This window comes from Octopus sinensis, linkage group LG4 (genome assembly GCF_006345805.1).
Source record: "Octopus sinensis linkage group LG4, ASM634580v1, whole genome shotgun sequence".
Lineage (NCBI taxonomy): Eukaryota > Metazoa > Mollusca > Cephalopoda > Octopoda > Octopodidae > Octopus > Octopus sinensis.
In genome coordinates this window covers 4,748,988-4,767,621 of record NC_043000.1, presented here as the reverse complement: position 1 = coordinate 4,767,621, position 18,634 = coordinate 4,748,988, and the positions used below count along the sequence as shown (strand labels likewise).

At 38.0% G+C, this 18,634-nt stretch overlaps 1 long non-coding RNA gene across 1 annotated transcript in view; it reads left to right on the top strand.

The window, feature by feature from the left end:
- Nucleotides 1–17,166, top strand: part of LOC118762857 — a 20,862-nt gene extending 3,696 nt beyond the window's left edge. Inside the window, exons 2-3 of the long non-coding RNA XR_004998601.1 lie at nucleotides 767–771; nucleotides 17,154–17,166. This is a non-coding gene — a long non-coding RNA (uncharacterized LOC118762857). The remainder of the gene's footprint in view (nucleotides 1–766; nucleotides 772–17,153) is intronic.
- Nucleotides 17,167–18,634: the final 1,468 nt, after the last annotated feature.

Genomic DNA, 18,634 nt, shown 5'->3' with positions numbered 1-18,634 from the left:
GCCACATTAAGGATAGACCATTTGCAGAAAATGCAGCACATCAGATCAATTCTGTTTTTTTGGGGTTTTTTTTTTTTTTGTTATGTTGTACAAAGTTAACTTAGCCATTTGGTCTTCCATGTTCTGTCAAAACAAAGATTTGCCAGTAATATACTGGGATCAGTCTTACTGACTTACCATTATGTATAGTCAAAGGATATCAAATTCTACCTCTTTCCTAGACTTCTTTTTTTTAATGTAGTGATATGATTTGCAATTATGAAGACTAATGGTTATTTTTCTTTAAATTTCTTTAATATATGTATAATTCTTTACAATGATAATACTTGATCAAAGTCTGAGAATCCTCTTAACCCTTTTATTACCATATATTTATGTTAAAATACATTTGCATTTACTTCAATAAATTTTGAAAATAATGAAAAATTTAGTAAAATGACTTTCTCATTTTTAGGTTATTCTTTGAAGCAAATTGACAAGATTTTGATGGAAGATTTTAATTTTGAGGTGGTCTTTTCTTCTTACCAAATAAACACATGCCCTATATAGTTGTTCTTCACTCATTTATTATTGTTCTTAATTTAACTTACGTCCGTTGTCTGGAAATCTTTCGTTAGACACCTGTGACCTCTTCAGCAACTCTTCCATCCACGTATTTCCTCATGGAAGAGTCGTTGAAGGGGTCACAGATGTGTGATGAAAGATTTCCAGATAATGGACATACAATAAATAAGAACAATAATAAACGAATGAAGAGCAGATATAGTGTGTGTGTGTGTGTTTATTTGGCAAAAAAAGGAAGAAAAAAAAAAACGACCGTTCCGAAATATAACAATATCTGTTTCAACACATGATTTCACATCAGGACTCTTGCAAAGCAAATTCATAAATTTTAATTTCAGTCACTTTAAAACAGAAAATTTGTATTCTAGAATCAGAGGTAATCTCAGGTGAGTTGACAGGAGAAGGATTAAGCAAACAATATTTGTTTATTAGACATGAAATGGCTATTTTAGATGGAGTATTGATTAAACTGCCAACTTGTAGTCTGTGTTCACAAAGGTCTCTGCTCCTCTGAATTTGCTAACTTCCCCTAAACCCATTTGTCTCACCCACTTCTCATTAGCCACGTTGGTTGTCTCATCCCCAAGACATCTTATTAAACATTTTCCCAATTATTTTTTTCCCCAGAATTCCATTTATCCGGAGTTATCTCTTCACTCTATGTTTTATCTCTCAATCCCTGACTTCCAAATATTATGTGGTTAAGAAGGCTCAGGCATGGTTGTGTGGTTAAGGAGGTTGAATTGTAACCATGTGGTTTTGGGTTCAATCCCACTGTGCAGTATCTTGGGGAGGTGTCTTCTATTAAAGCCCTAGGCCAAACAATGCTTTGTGAGTGAAATTGGTAGAAACTGTATGGAATCCCATCATATGTGTGTGTTTGTCCCCAAACACTGCATGACAACTGGTGCTGGTTTGTTTACATCCTGCAACTTAACAGTTCAGGAAAGGAAATCAATAAAATAAGTTCTAGACTTGAAAAAACTTAAAGTACTGGGGTTGATTCATTTGTCTAAAACTCTTCAAGATAGTGCCCCAGCATGGCCACAGTTCAACAACAGGAAAAAGTAAACGATAAAAATTAATATTAAAAATATAAACCTTGAATGACTCAATTCAGTTTTTGGAGCTTGAACGCTGAACCTGGAAAATATTATTATTACTTACACATTAAAGGTGATGAACTGGCAGGATCGTTAGCACGCCGGGCGAAAACCATAGCAGTATTTCATCTGGCAGAATCGGTAGCACACTGGGCGAAATGCTGAGCGGTATTTCGTCTGCCGCTACGTTCTGAGTTCAAATTCCGCCGAGGTTGACTTTGCCTTTCATCCTTTCGGGATCGATTAAATAAGTACCAGTTACACACTGGGGTCGATATAATCGACTTAATTCGTTTGTCTGTCCTTGTTTGTCCCCTTTGTGTTTAGCCCCTTGTGGGTAGTAAAGAAATAGGTATTTCGTCTGCCGCTACGTTCTGAGTTCAAATTCCGCCGAGATCGACTTTACCTTTCATCCTTTCGGGATCGATTAAATAAGTACCAGTTACGCACTGGGGTCGATATAATCGACTTAATTCGTTTGTCCTTGTTTGTCCCCTTTGTGTTTAGCCCCTTGTGGGTAGTAAAGAAATAACTATTTCATCTGTCTTTACATTCTGAGTTCAAAATCCACTAGGGTCAACTTTGCCTTTCATCCTTTCAGGGTTAATACAATGAATACCATTTGAGCACTGGGGTCAATGTAATCGACTAGCCCCCTCCTTCAAAATTTTAGGCCGTGTGCCCGTAGTAGAAAGGGTTATTACTTACACATTGATTCATATCGAATTACATTTACTTTTTATTTTTTACTTGTTTCAATCATTGAACTTCAGCCATGCCGGAGCACCACCGTAAAAGGTATAGTCAAACAAATTGACCCCAGTACTTATTTTGTTTTAAGCCTGATGCTTATTCTATCTGGTCTCTATTTGCTGAACCTCTAAGTTACAGAGGAGGATGTAAACAAACCAACATTGGTTATCAAGTAGTGGTGGGGGACAAACACAAAGACACACACACATATACATATATGAGGGGTGTATGAAAAGTCTTGAACCTCAAAAAAACAAAACATGGTACAAGACTTCAAATCTTTTCATACACCCCCTCATATATATATATATATATATACACACACACACACACATATATACATGCAGACACACAACAGGCTTCTTTTAGTTTCCATCTACCAAATTCACTCACAAGTCTTTGGTCAGCCTGGAGCTATTGTGAAAGACACTTGCCTAAGATGCTGTGATGTGGGACTGAACCGAAGATCACATGGTTGGGAAGCAAATTTTCTTACCACACATTAGAATGGTGAGCTGGCAGAACCATTAGCAGCATGATGGGTAGAACGCTAAGCGACATTTCATCCATCTTTACATTGTGAGTTCAAATTCCACTGTGGTGGGCTTGGCTGTTTATCGATTTCAGGTTGATAAAATAAGTACCAATTGTACACTGGGGTCGATGTAAGTGATCCCAGTACTCCCCTGAAACTGCTGACCCTGTGTCAAAATTTGAAATCACATTTTTTAACCACACAGTCATACCTGTGCCTATAACAAAAGTAGTTTTTGTTTTTGTTAATTGCCAGTAAATTGCCATTTAAATGCATAATATCAATATAACAAGTCTGATTGGCCAAAACGACAAAGCTGAGGGTGTAACATCTTACAGAAATGAATTCAAATCTCTTTCCATTCTGAGTTGTATAATCCTGCTACAATTGACTTTTTTATTTTTATCATTCCAGAGTTAACAAAATAGGTAATAAACTGGGGGGGGGGGGTCCTCCCCCACCTCCACATCTGTGGCCTTATGACTGACATAAAAATTAACAAAATATAAAGAAATCAATCAATGTTATGAAACAGTATTCAAATTTATTCAACAATAATGTTCTGTGCAGCTTGTACACAGTATATACTATTATGGAACAAACTACTACTACTACTACTACTACAATTTATTATTACTACTACTACTATTATAACTTTAGACCTTGCACGCAGCCCGACTGGCCTCCGTGCTGTGGGCACGTAACAAACACCATCCGATCGTGGCCGTTCGCCAGCCTCATCTGGCACCTGTGTCGGTGGCACATAAAAACACCATCCGAGCGTGGCCGTCTGCCAGCCTCGTCTGGCACCTGTGTCGGTGGCACATAAAAAAAAACACCATCCGAGCGTGGCTGTTCGCCAGCCTCGTCTGGCACCTGTGTCGATGGCACATAAAAAAAAACACCATCCGAGCATGGCCGTCTGCCAGCCTCGTCTGGCACCTGTGTCGCTGGCACATAAAAAACACCATCCGAGCGTGGCCGTCTGCCAGCCTCATCTGGCACCTGTGTCGGTGGCATGTAAAAAACACCATCCGAGCGTGGCCATTCGCCAGCCTCGTCTGGCACCTGTGTTGGTGGCACATAAAATCACCCACTACACTCTCGGAGTGGTTGGCGTTAGGAAGAGCATCCAGCTGTAGAAACACTACCAGATCTGACTGGCCTGGTGCAGCCTTCGGGCTCCCCAGACCCCAGTTGAACCGTCCAACCCATGCTAGCATGGAAAGCGGACGTTAAATGATGATGATGATGATGATGATGAGGGATAATTGTTTGATGAAATTTCTCAGGATTGATATTTCCTATCATATTAATGTTTATTAGGTCGTCCTGTATAGTTCCAGATCAGCTTTGATCGATCGGAACTATGATCAAAGGGTTTCCAGCATTGACTAACTAACTTTTTTTTTATATGTGTCTGGGAATATGTTATCCTATCTGTAATTTTCATTGACTATTTTATTTTTCAAGGTTGCTTTTGTGTGTGATTTGAATGAAATTTGGCTGTTGTTACTAGCATGTTGAATGACCACATAGGTGTTATTTTATTGGTTGATAGCTAGTTGAACTGAAATGTGTAGATGTTAAATATTCTGCAGAAACATACAAGAAGTACTCAAAGCCTGTCATGGAATTGAACTCAGGATCTATGGAGTTGGTAGTCTAATTCCATATCCACTTAGCCAACATATAGTGAATTTTATCACATAGAGGTTCAATCATTTGTAAGTATTAGATATATTTATTGGATATAGAATGATGAGAAGTCAAACTCTTGATGAATAAGGTTGTCAGCTCAGTTTGAAGGTCCAGGTTGGATTCTCCTTCACAAATTTAATCTCATTTTAACTCTTCCATTTCCATATTCCTATTGAAATACACTGCATCTAGTCTATTAATTCTGGAAATAACTCATTTTTTTAAAATAACTTTGCCATTATTAAGCTGGTGTGTGAAACATAAATTAGCATGGAATTTTGATCACTTTAAGACAGTAAGTTTCTATCATAGCAGCAGACACAGTGTCAGATGGCATTAAGAAGGCAGCAGATTTACAGGACTGTTTAAGCAGAAAACAAAAAAATAATAATAATAATAATATCCAATGTTTATTTACAGGGGTTATTTTATTGGCCCCCTGCTAGCATTGATTTTACCTCTCATCCTTCTGGCATCAATAAAATAAGAACCAGTTAAGTACTGTATGTGTTGATATGAATGCTATACCCCTCTTCAAAAACTCATGGACTTGTGTCTGCCTTTGAAAGAAATACTATGGGCAATGCATGATGTCTCTAAGTATTCCATCCTTTTATATAAGAATAACTGATATCAGTTAGTTGATGTTGCTTTCACATCTAAATTCAGTGAAGGGCCTGTAATATATACTAAATATATGTATTATATATGAAATATATATATATATGTATTATATATTCTCTAATATATATGAAATTTTGATTCAATAACCTATAACTTTCCTGTTTAGACATTTGAAAATATATTGGTAAAAGAGAAATGATGTGGTGAGTTGGCAGAAACAGAAAAGTCTTTGACTAAATATCATATTGTATTCTGTTTTATCCTTCTCTTCTCTTCTACATTATGAGTTCAAATCCATCTAGGTTTCATTTTTGTCTTTCATGCCTCTGAGGTTCAGTTGACTGTAACTTCCTCCACAAGAAATGGCCTTGTGCCTCGTCAGATGTATTTATATTTGTAATATTGGTGAGCCTGTATCAAACGATCAGCTATTCAAGGTTGATAAAATCATACAAGCACCAGTAACTTACTGAGATTAAGTCTATTGACTGTACATACTCCTCTTCTACAGACATGAATATTTGTTGGTAAGAACTTCATTTCACTATTAAGTATCAAATTTTCTTTTCTATTTCCTGAGAATTTTATGCTTAACATTTTACTACTGAAAAACAAAAACAACAAAAAAAACACTGCCTGAAAAAAAAGTGTGTTTTTTTTTTGCATATTTTTCTCCCTTATTATTGTTCTGCAATTAAATTTACAAAATAAATGACTTTGTTGTTATATTTAAGATGGCTTTATTCTTTTGTTATCTTTTGAACATAAGAAATAAAAATATACCACAAATGAATGTAGTAGCAGTAGTTATAATATTCATTTCATAGACACATGCATGAGTGTATGTGTATGTATGCCTGACTATTTATATGTATGCCTGACTATATATATGTATATATATATATATATGCATCTATATATGTATATATATATGTGTGTGTGTATATATGTGTGTGTGTGTGTATATATATATATATCTTCACATCTCCATCATATCATTTCCATTATTACAACAACAACCACTACCACCACCATCACCACCTCATGTATTTTATGCCATCATCATCATCATCATGACTTGTTGCAACATCAACAATCATGGGTTGCTGTGTGGCTATCAGACCGGACAAGAGATCAATAAATACCTATTACAGTCAACCAAGACTAACTTGTTCTAACAACAACAGCAACAACATGCACACACACACATACATACACATCCATATACCTTATGCATACTCACATACATGCATACAGATCTACCCATAAAGTGCTCTCTCTCTCTTTATATATGTGTGTGTGTGTGTGTGCTTGTTTTGTTTATATTATGATACAGAAATAATGTACACATACTGTTGAAAGTGTGTGAAGCCTGATATATTTGTAATATGTTAGGCAAAGAAGATTACATAACATAATACCTGAACCATAGTTTCATTCAATTTTCTCTTTTGTTGACTGTATATATCAGGAGATTGAGAAGAAATGACAAGTAACAGTTTCAAATCTGTTCACTGCACTTTTGTAATATTTTCACTATCAATACATCACAGGTATTATTATTAAAGAGTTGCTCGTTCAAAAGCTACCTGCTCCACTACCACTGTTCATTTCAACACTGAAACCTGAAGGAAATCACAAGATTTTCTAAATATATTAGATCAATAAATAGAAATGAAACCAATGGTATTATATGGACAATACTAGATATTACACGGTGGGAACACTAAGCAGTGATGTATATTCATGCAATGTTATTACTAATCTAAATATGCTTGTGGCACGTTCAAACTCGTAAGAAAGCCATTCACTGCGTTTTGTCAGCTGATTTTGCTGTGTGCTAATTTTACACACCATTTGTCTATAATAAGAAATGTTCTTCACGACAAAGCACAGTGAATGCCTGTCTTACAAGTTCAAACGTACCACAAGCATATTTGAACTGGTAACAATATTTCATCAATACTAGATATAACACCATCATTCACAGATGAATTAACTTACTGTTGCATATGTCACACCGAGAAACTTCATATTATTAGTCACCCTTTTCCAATATTAAGCCAAAAGAATGAACTTATTTTTACCGAGAGATACATGTCCAAATTCCTTTGTGTGGACTTTAAAAGAGCTTTTCTTAATGCAGGATGAAGAGCAATTTGTGTCAGGGAATATGTAATTACCTGAAAGAACTATGAATGCAATTTAAATCTCTATTAAATTAATATGTAAGTTGACTTACATTGCAGATGACAAGCATAAATGTGTGTATATATATATATATATATATATATATATATATAATCATCATATCTGTCTTCCATGCTGACATAGGTTGGAGAGCTGCTGAATAGAATCTGCTGAGCTAGAGAACTGTCAAGCTCCAATATCTGCTTTGGCATGGTTTCTACAGCTGGATGCCCTTCCTAACACCACTTCTTTACAGAGTATACTGAGTGCTTTTTCCATTGCACCAGCACTAGTGAGGTCACCAAGTAGCTTGCAGGATAAGACCTCTTAACTGAGTGCAAGTGTAGTATGGAGGACATATATATATATATATATATATATACATATATTGGTAAAAATAGTAAGACAACAAAAGAATGAAAGAGACCTCGATGTAATGTAAATAGAGGAATTTATCTGTAAATGTAATATGTGACAATTATTCGGTAGCCATGATAAAACTCTAAGTTTCGCATGCCGAGGTGGAAATCCACACCACCATCTCTTCAGTTATCTGGCCATTGGAAAAATGCTATGAAAAATGACCATTATACGAAGGGAAATTACTGTGTGATTGACTGTTATTAAGACAAAAGAGCTATTTGAATGACCGTAAGTGAGGGGAGGGAGTAAAGGCAAAGGAGTAAAAATGTTCATAGTATTCGCATAAGCACGCATGTTAATACCTACACATGCATGCCTGCACACCCACATGCGTGTGCCTAATGGTATACATTCATCCACCCTCACTTGAAACGTACACATCCTCACCCACACCATTCGCTAAATATATATACACAAACCCACACACACACTCGCACACAATAAAGGTTCATACACACGTCTATATACGCACAAGCACAAGATAAAACAGGGCTAAGGGTAACAATACAGAAGGAAGGTGTAAGGGAGTATACAAAGAGTAAACCACATCTATATACGCACATACCCGTATGCATGCACATGCCTTTATATGCACATACCCACACACATCTATATATGCACATACTCATATGCATGCACACATCATACACGGGGAAAATGCAGGGTGGAAGGTAGAATACAGAAAAATTATGTGTAAAAAATATAAATAAATATAAGAAATATAAGTAAAAGGTATAAAGAGATAAAAAGCTTGTACGTGGACACAATATAGAAAGCAAGTTCTATCTGTAATCTCCAGGGGACCAAAAACGTAGCAAATATTTGGCCACATATGAGCATGATTCGAAAAGTTCAGTTCTTGAATTCAGAGATGTAGCGGGGTCTAAGCTGCTTTTCCAGATGAGCCATCTTTCCATATCACATTGACTGCACTTTCCACTAGCCTTGGTGTAGGGCTTACACTTGGCTAAAATCTTCCAATGGATGTTGTAACTGACACCTTTATCTTTTAATGACCATATATCACTGGATAATTTGGTCGTTTTCTTTTTATCCCAGTGCCTAAAGCTCAAGGTGTGATTATTGAACCTGGCCTTGAAATTACCCTCTGTAAGGCCCACGTATTTCTTCATCATTTATGGAAGACCAGCAGTTATCCATGCATACCAGTCTCCTCTCTCCATGCCACCAAAGTTATCCAAGAAAAAGGCAAAGGCTAATACAGTTTGGCATCAATGATGTTGCAACTCATTTCTACAGCTGAGTTAACTGGAGAAATGTGAAATAAAGGGTCTTGCTCAAGAACACAATACACAGTCCAGTTCAGGAGTTGAACTCACTACCACATGATTGTGAGCCTGACGTTCTAATCACTGAGCCATGCATGATCTGACTGGCCTGGTGCAGCCTTCGGGCTTGCCAGACCCCAGTTGAACCGTCCAACCCATGCTAGCATGGAAAGCGGACGTTAAACGATGATGATGATGATGATGATGATATCTATCTATATATATATAAAGCATGATTTTTTTGCAATCAGATTTGTTCGAAAACTGAGGTACTACTGTATATTCTTTTATTTGTTTCAGTAATTTTGACTGCTGCAGTGTTGGAACACTGCCTTTAGTCGAACAAATCTATCCTAGGACTTATTCTTTGTAAGCCTAGTACTTATTCCATTGGTCACTTCAGATATACAAAAATATACACACGCCCATACAATACATATATATATATATTATATATATATATATATATGGGAACGCACCCGGCATGGGACGCATTCTTCTGGTCTGGTGGTACGTAAAAAGCACTATCCGACTCGTGGCCGTGGCACGTAAAATACTCCATGCGACCGTACGACAGGCACCCTTGCCAACCCCCTTGCTTGTGAAGACATGTTGGGCAAGCGAAATCGAAATCGATTGAACCAGCCAGGATCCCTGGTCTGGTGGTACGTAAAAAGCACTATCCGACTCGTGGCCGATGCCAGCACCGCCCGACTGGCTTTCCGTGCGGTGGCAATAAAAATACACCATCTGACCGTGGCCGTTGCCAGCCCCGCCTGGCACCTGTGCAGGTGGCACGTAAAAAGCACCCACTACACTCACGGAGTGGTTTGGCGTTAGGAAGGGCATCCAGCTGTAGAACATGCCAATTAGACTGGAGCCTGGTGCAGCTTTCTGGCTTCCAGAACCCCGGTCGAACCGTCCAACCCATGCTAGCATGGAGAACGGACGTTAAACGACGATGATGATTGATGATATATATATATAGATATAGATATATATATGAATGTTTAAGTAGTTGAATGAATTATCCTAGTATGGATAATTCGGTTAACCAATACACGGGTAGCAAATTCACGTCAGAAAACACGGTTGAAGCTACATGCCAAGGGCAGAAATCACGTGCTTTCGTGTGGAAATTTGTGTGTTTTTTTTATTTTTTATTATAAATAAATGAAAGAATGGAGTCGAACGATGATTTAACAAAATTCCTTTATTCTCGACATATGTTTCGAAGACTGCATATTCTCAATTCTGAAGGAATAAAGGGTGCATTATACCGCCTTCTCATCAGGAAAGACAAGGAACTTATGTCAGCATCATGACGAACAAAAACTGTTAGATGACTGCCCACACAGAGTCCATGGCGATAATGAGTGTTTCTTTAAAATATTCCGTTATATATATATATATATATATATATAGATATATATATATACAACAGGCTTCTTTTCAGTTTCTGTCTATGAAATCCACTCACAAAGCTTTGATCAGCCCAAGGCTATAGTGGAAGACACTTGCCCAAGGTGCCACACGGTGGGACTGAACCCTGAACCATGTGGTTGGTAGCAAGCTACTTACCACACAGCCACTCCTTTATTTAGAGATAAAAATAAAAGATTCCAAACAAATCTTAGTAAATTAATCTGGACTATTAAAGGCAGAAACAAATCAGAGATTTATTATTGTTTTCGAACGGATTTTCTACGCCAGTGACTGTGGTTACTGTGAAAATCTATATATCCAGCCTGTAGAGGAAGTCCCTCAACGAAGAGCGGTGCTTACCATACGTTGACAAGAGGCAATAACCTCGAAACGGGTCCGTATGTAGTATCCGTATCTTCGGGGAGGCTGATCTCCCTTTGCAGGCTGGCAAGGACACCGAGATGGTGTCAGCCCTTCTGGTGACGTTGATGTTCGCCTGGGGCTAAATGCATCAGTAACACCCCCACCACCCCGCCCTGACCCTAGCCACATTCAGATGGCTGATCCCCCTTATGTTAAAGGCTATTCTATAAATTGGGAATTAATTTATACTACAAAATCATACAGACCTGGAACTAAGAAATGTACCCTTGTTTAGAAGAATTTTACCAAATTTTTACATCTAAAGCAAATATAATAAATGTTGGACAAGAACAAGCTTTGAAATGCTTGCACATGAGACAATGCACATTTGCTCAGTATAAATGAGTAATGGATGGAAGCACTCCGTCGGTTACAATGACGAGGGTTCCAGTTGATCCGAATCAACGGAACAGCCTGCTCGTGAAATTAACGTGTAAGTGGCTGAGCACTCCACAGACACGTGTACCCTTAACGTAGTTCTCGGGGATATTCAACGTGACACAGAGGGTGACAAGGCCGGCCCTTTGAAATACAGGTACAACAGAAACAGGAAGTAAGAGTGAGAGAAAGTTGTGGTGAAAGAGTACAGCAGGGATCACCACCATCCCTGCCGGAGCCTCGTGGAGCTTTTAGGTGTTTTCGCTCAATAAACACTCAGAACGCCCGGTCTGGGAATCGAAACCGCGATCCTATGACTGCAAGTCTGCTGCCCTAACCACTGGGCCATTGCGCCTCCACAAATGAGTAATAAACATTTAAACAACAGAACATTTTGAAGTAATGGACTGTAAGTGATTACTCAATCAAAACTTGAATTGAAGATAGTTCGCATCTAAATTAATGAACAACTCTATATCACAGAACGCAGAGTAGTTAAGTGATAATCTTTAAACAGTTAAATTGAAGGATATTAAAGTAAAGACTCTGAAGAAACTGTAGGGCTACAATTGCAATGGTTATTAATCGAGGCAGTGGAAACGTGTGTAGGTCTATGTAAAACTGTATATAAAAGAATTAAAGGTAATGCTATGCTACTTGGTAATAATTGACATTATCATTATTATTGATTGATATATATATATATATATATGTATGCATGTATATATATTATTCTTTTACTTGTTTCAGTCATTTGATTGCAGCCATGCTGGAGCACCGCCTTTAGTTGAACAAATGAACTCCAGGACTTATTCTTTGTAAGCCTATTCTACCAGCCTCTCTGCCAAACTGCTAAGTTACAGGGATGTAAAGACACCAACAACGGTTGTTAAGTGATGGTGGGACACATACACACACACATGCACTCGCACACACACACATATACGATGAGCTGCTTCCAGTTTCCGTCTACCAAATCCACTCACAAGGCTTTGGTCAAGCAAGGCTAGAGTAGAAGACACTTGCCTAAGATGCCATGCAGTGGGACTGAACCCAGAACCATGTGGTTGGGAAGCAAGCTTCTTACTGCACAGCCACTCCTGCACCTATACTCTTTACTCTTTTACACTTTTACTCTTTTACTTGTTTCAGTCATTTGATTGCGGCCATGCTGGAGCACTGCCTTTAATCGAGCAACTTGACCCCGGGACTTATTCTTTTGTAAGCCCAGTACTTAGTCTATCGGTCTCTTTTTGCCGAACCGCTAAGTAACGGGGACATAAACACACCAGCATCTGTTGTCAAGCAATGCTAGGGGGACAAACACACACATGCATATATATATATATATATATATATAACGATTTAGGAGTGACCCTAACATATATATATATATATATATATATATATATATACATATATACGACGGGCATCTTTCAGTTTCCGTCTACCAAATTCACTCACAAGGCTTTGGTCAAGCAAGGCTAGAGTAGAAGACTCTTGCCTAAGGTGCCATGCAGTGGGACTGAACCCGGAACCATGTGGTTGGTAAACAAGCTACTTACCACACAGCCACTCCTGCGCCTATATGTATAATATATACATATGTACATCTGTTTATGTATGTGTGTGTGTGTATATATATTTATATATATATATAGAGAGAGAGAGAGTGAGAGAGTGGGGAGAGAGAGAGAGAGTGGGGAGAGAGAGGGAGAGAGAGAGTTAAATGAGAAATATAAAAAATCCTTGGTACAGTATTATATATTTGAAAAATGAATAGAAATGGCTTTTCTCATAATTTTTCCACTTTAAACTTATAAACACCTAATTATTAAAGTGGAAAAATTATCGGAAAAGCTATTTCTACTCATTTTTTTCAAATATGTGTGTGTATATGTATATATATGTATGCATACATATATATGTATACACACACACACATACACACACGCACACACACACACATGCACACACACATACACACACACGCACATACACACACACATACACTCACACGCACATACACACATACAACATGCTGGTACAAAAAATCTGCACATAGTGTTATGTTATTTGTCCAAAATTATTAAGATATTAAGACTAATTTCCCCAATGGTTAACGAGCCTAGTTTATGGTATTTTCTCTGTTGCTAACGAGACAGAAACAAAAACACATACATTAATCCGACTGGTATACCAATACAAATGTTGGTCTCTATAACAATATCTATTTCATTAGTTTAGTTGAACCAAAACTTAGTTCTAGCAGTATTGGGTTACTACATTTGACCTTTTAACTTAACATAGAAAAGTGCAACTTAGAAAAGTCAATGCCTGGTGTCTACTGTAAGCTGTCTGGTTAAGAGGTTTGCTATATAATCACATGCTATCAGGTTCCAACTCAGTGAATATTCTCTGTCTTAGCCTTGGGGTGGATCAATGCTTGTGTATGAAATTTGGTCGACAGAAAGACATAATCAGTATCTCTAACATAATAGAACAACAAATATATATGGGTTAAATTATAGACAAATATATATGGGTTAAATTATAGACAAATATATATGGGTTAAATTTTCCACAATGTTAAACATAGAACAAAACTGTAGACATAATTGATATATCTTTTATATTTTACGTGTTTCAGTCATTAGATTGCAGCCATACTGGGGCACCGCCTTGAGGAATTTTGGCTGAATGAATCCACACCAGTACCTTCTTTTTAAGCCTGGTACTAATTCTATTGTTCTTTTGCTGAATTACTAAGTTACAGGGATGTAAACACACCAACACTGGTCGTCAAGCAATGGTGGGGGACAAAAACACATGTGCATATATATATATATTAGTAATGGTTTCAAATTTTGCCATAAGGGCAGCCATTTTGGGGGAGGGGATTAATCGATTACATTGACCCAAGCGTTGTGGAGGCACATGGCCTAGTGGTTAGAGCAGCGGACTCGCAGTCGAGGGATCGTGGGTTCGAATCTCAGACCGGGCAATGTGTGTGTTTATGAGCGAAACACCTAAGCTCCATGTGGCTCCGGCAGAAGGTAATGGCAAAACTTCTGCTGACTCTTTCGCCACAACTTTCTCTCACTCTTTCCTCCTGCATCTTGCAGCTCACCTGCGATGGACCAGCGTCCCGTCCAGGTGAGGAACCTATACGCCAAGAAACCGGGAAACCGACCCTTATGAACCAGGCATGGCTCGAGAAGGAGCAAACAACAAAGCCCAAGCGTTGAGCTGATACTTATTGTATAAATATTTAACGCATCACTATGCACATTTCCACAAATCACATGTAACCCAAAAAACTGGTCCACCAGTCTGCACCATTAGACTGTGGTCAGCATAATAGAATAGAAGCTTTATTTGCATATTCAAAATGTTTCCCATTCACAAATTTAAAAGGTATATATATATGTGTATATATGACAGGTTTCTTTCAATTTTCTTCACAAGGATTTGATCAGCACAAGGCTATAATAAAAGACACTTACCCAAGGTGCCATGCAGTGGAGATAAACCCAAAACCATGAGGGTGGGAAGCAAGCTTTTAACGCACAGCCACTCTGATATCTTTAACTTAACAAAACAAGTTTGTTTGATATGCTTTCAACAATCTTAATTATGGAACAAAGAGTCTCTCAAAAACAAATACTCAAAACCTTGAGCAACCTTAAAGAGAATTTCGAAAATCTTTCTGTCTGTCTATCTTTCTGTTTGTCTGTCTTGAATTGTCAGATAAATTCTTTCTTTTTTTTCCTACTTGGCACTCTATAGGCGCAGGAGTGGCTGTGTGGTAAGTAGCTTGCTAACCAACCACATGGTTCCGGGTTCAGTCCTACTGCGTGGCACCTTGGGCAAGTGTCTTCTGCTATGGCCCCGGGCCGACCAATGCCTTGTGAGTGGATTTGGTAGACGGAAACTGAAAGAAGCCTGTCGTATATATGTGTATATATATATATGTGTGTGTGTATGTGTTTGTGTGTCTGTGTTTGTCCCCCCAGCATTGCTTGACAACTGATGCTGGTGTGTTTACGTCCACGTTACTTAGCGGTTCGGCAAAAGAGACCGATAGAATAAGTACTGGGCTTACAAAGAATAAGTCCCGGGGTCGATTTGCTCGACTAAAGGCGGTGCTCCAGCATGGCCACAGTCAAATGACTGAAACAAGTAAAAGAGTAAAAGAGTAAAAGAGTATATATATGAAAACAGGTCAAATTTATTCAAATTTGAAAAATGATAGTTAAAAGTTGTAAAGGAAAAAAGGAGCTACAAAAAACCCATAAAACTCTACGGCAAAAATATTTTTTGTGTAAATAATATGAGAAAAGATTAAAATGAATGGGAGAAAAGCTAAATGATTTGATCTGATAATCTAATATGTTTGTGTGTGTGTGTGTGTGTTTGTATTTGCCCTGCACCACTGCATGGTCACTGGTGTTGGTTTGTTCATGTCCCCATAACTTAGTGGTTCAGCGATAGGAACTGACAGAGTAAGTACCAGACTTCAAAACTAAGTAATAGAGTCGATTTTTTCAACTGGACTCTCCAAAGTGGTGCTCCAGCATGGCCTCAGTCCAGCAACTGAAACAAGACAAAGATAACAGATAAAAAAATTATGCATCAAAAAAAGAAACAAAATTTTAATAAACTGGATTTTTTTTTCACAAGTCTCACTTTGGTTTCTAATTTAGGCACAAGGTCAGTGGTTTTTCAATGAAGGGGTCAGAGATTACTAACAATCAGGTGATAATAAAGTGTCACTCAAGTACTGACATCGATGGTATTGTCTTACTTTTCCATTCAAAATTACTAACCCTGTGCCTAAATCTGAAACCACCATTATTATTAGCTCAATGGCTACGAGATGGCAGAATTGTTAGCATGCCTTACTAAATGCTTAGCAGCATTTCATCCGTCTTAATGTTTTGAGTTCAAACTCAATCGAGGTCAACTTTGACTTTTATCCTTTTGGGGTCACTAAAATAAGCACCAGTTAAGTTAACGGGGGTAGTGTTATCAACTTAACTCCTCCCTTAACTTGTTGGCCTTGTCCCAAAATTTGAAATCATCATCATCATCATCATTATTATATTATTATTATTATTATTATTATTATTATTATTATTATTGCCTTTGCACAGCTTCTAACACTGGAGGTGTACTACGGTGTCAGCTGTTAACTACCAGTGAATTAAGGTAACACCTCTTATTTTTCGAGCACCTTCTAGAGTATTCGAGCGGTTCCAAGCAGTGCTGTTTTCTGCAAGTGCTCCACCCTTATTGCAGTCCCTATTTTTTCCATGTACTTCTCAAGATTTTTACTCACTGTTCCCAGAGCTCCGACAATTATTGGTACCACTACCACCTTTTCCATCGACCACAACTTCTTTACCTCCCATGCTAACCTGTCATACCTATTATTATTGTTGTTGTTGTTGTTAAGGCAACAAGCTGGCAGAGTTGTTAGCACACCAGGCAAAATGCTTGGTGGCATTTCGTCTGTCCTTACGTTCTGAGTTCAAACTCCGCCAAGGTCAACTTTGCTTTTCATCCTTTAAGGGTTGATAAATTAAGTACCAGTGAAACACTGGGGTTGATGTAATCAACTAGTCCTGTTGTGGCAAGAGTATGACATCCCCTGATGAGAATAGATGGGACCACTACATATAAATAAGATTATCTCAAAAATGGAGCAAGCAAACTAAGACTTAACCCTACAGACCATTGCAGAAGAATGTCAGATAATGGTAAACCTGAAGCATGCCGTGAAAAAATTCAAGAGAAAGATTCCGAAAAAATACAAATGTGCTGACCTGGAAAGTACAACCAAAAAAGGGTGCCAGGCCCCTATCCTTGTTACAGACGTAACAAAAAAGGGTGTCTGTTTAGAAACTGAAAACGCTATAGTTGTCAGAAACTTGGCCACAAGAGCTCACACTGCAGGACAAGCTTATGAGGATCAAATGCAAAAAGTTCTAAGGTGTTTACAGCAGTAAGTGAATACAACAAAAAAACAAGAAAATTTGCACATCTAAAAATAAATGATGTAAATATTAAACTACAGTTGGATACAGGTAGGGATATTTCAATCATAAAGGTGGATCCATGGAGAAAAATCGGAAAATTGAAGGTAAGTAAAACAGCAAAAATTGCATGTGGTGTTACAGGTGATAAGTCACATTTCATGGGCAAAATTTGCATTTTTCTTCACTCAAAGTGAACCTGTACTCTTTAATTTTCATGAACACAACTTTTATATGCTCCACATGCAGTTTGCACACATTACTCTTAATCAGCGTATCGTCCAAATAAGGCATTGCAGATTCATAGTATCCATGATAACATAGTATCCATGATTTGCTGAAATTTTGCTGGTGCAACCTTTAATCCAAAAGGTACTGGGTATCATCATCATCATCATTTAGCGTCCGCTTTCCATGCTAGCATGGGTTGGACGGTTCATCTGGGGTCTGTGAAGCCGGAAGGCCGCATCAGGCCCAGTCAGATCTGGCAGTGTTTCTACGGCTGGATGCCCTTCCTAACGCCAACCACTCCGTGAGTGTAGTGGGTGCTTTTTACGTGCCACCCGCACAGGTGCCAGACAGAGCTGGCAAACGGCCACGAACGGATGGTGCTTTTACGTGTCACCGGCACGGGGCCAGTACAATTCTCTATGTGTATTTATTGTCAGATACTTTGAGCATTTGTCATTTACTGTAATCTGTAAATAAGCATCAGACATCCAATGTGGAGAAAATTTTTTCACCGTTTGATTTTGCAAAAATGTCCTCTGGAATTGGGAGTAGATTTTAGCCAGTGTTTTCCAAACTCTTCTGGTTAGTGACATTAATTATTTTAATATGATCTACAATGGCTATAAGGTGCTGATGCATGGCAAAGCACACGATCTTTTGAAAGCCAATGAACCTCTGTGTGTAGTAGATGTTTCTTGAAATTTGCTCCCATTTCTTCATAATACTTTCAGCAATACTATGTCATTCCTTGTTTTTGGCAATTATCTGAGCAACCAAGTAACTGCCTCTTGTCTGATGTCTTTATTCTCTTTGTGGACGTTGAAGCCTGCCTTTTTGGAGATTTTGAAAGTTCAGTGAAGAATTCCACTGGTTTTATTGACAAATTTCCATGCCTAATGCTGAAATAATGCGTTAGTTTGTTTGGTACCATATTTTTGTATGCAAGTATATCCCCAC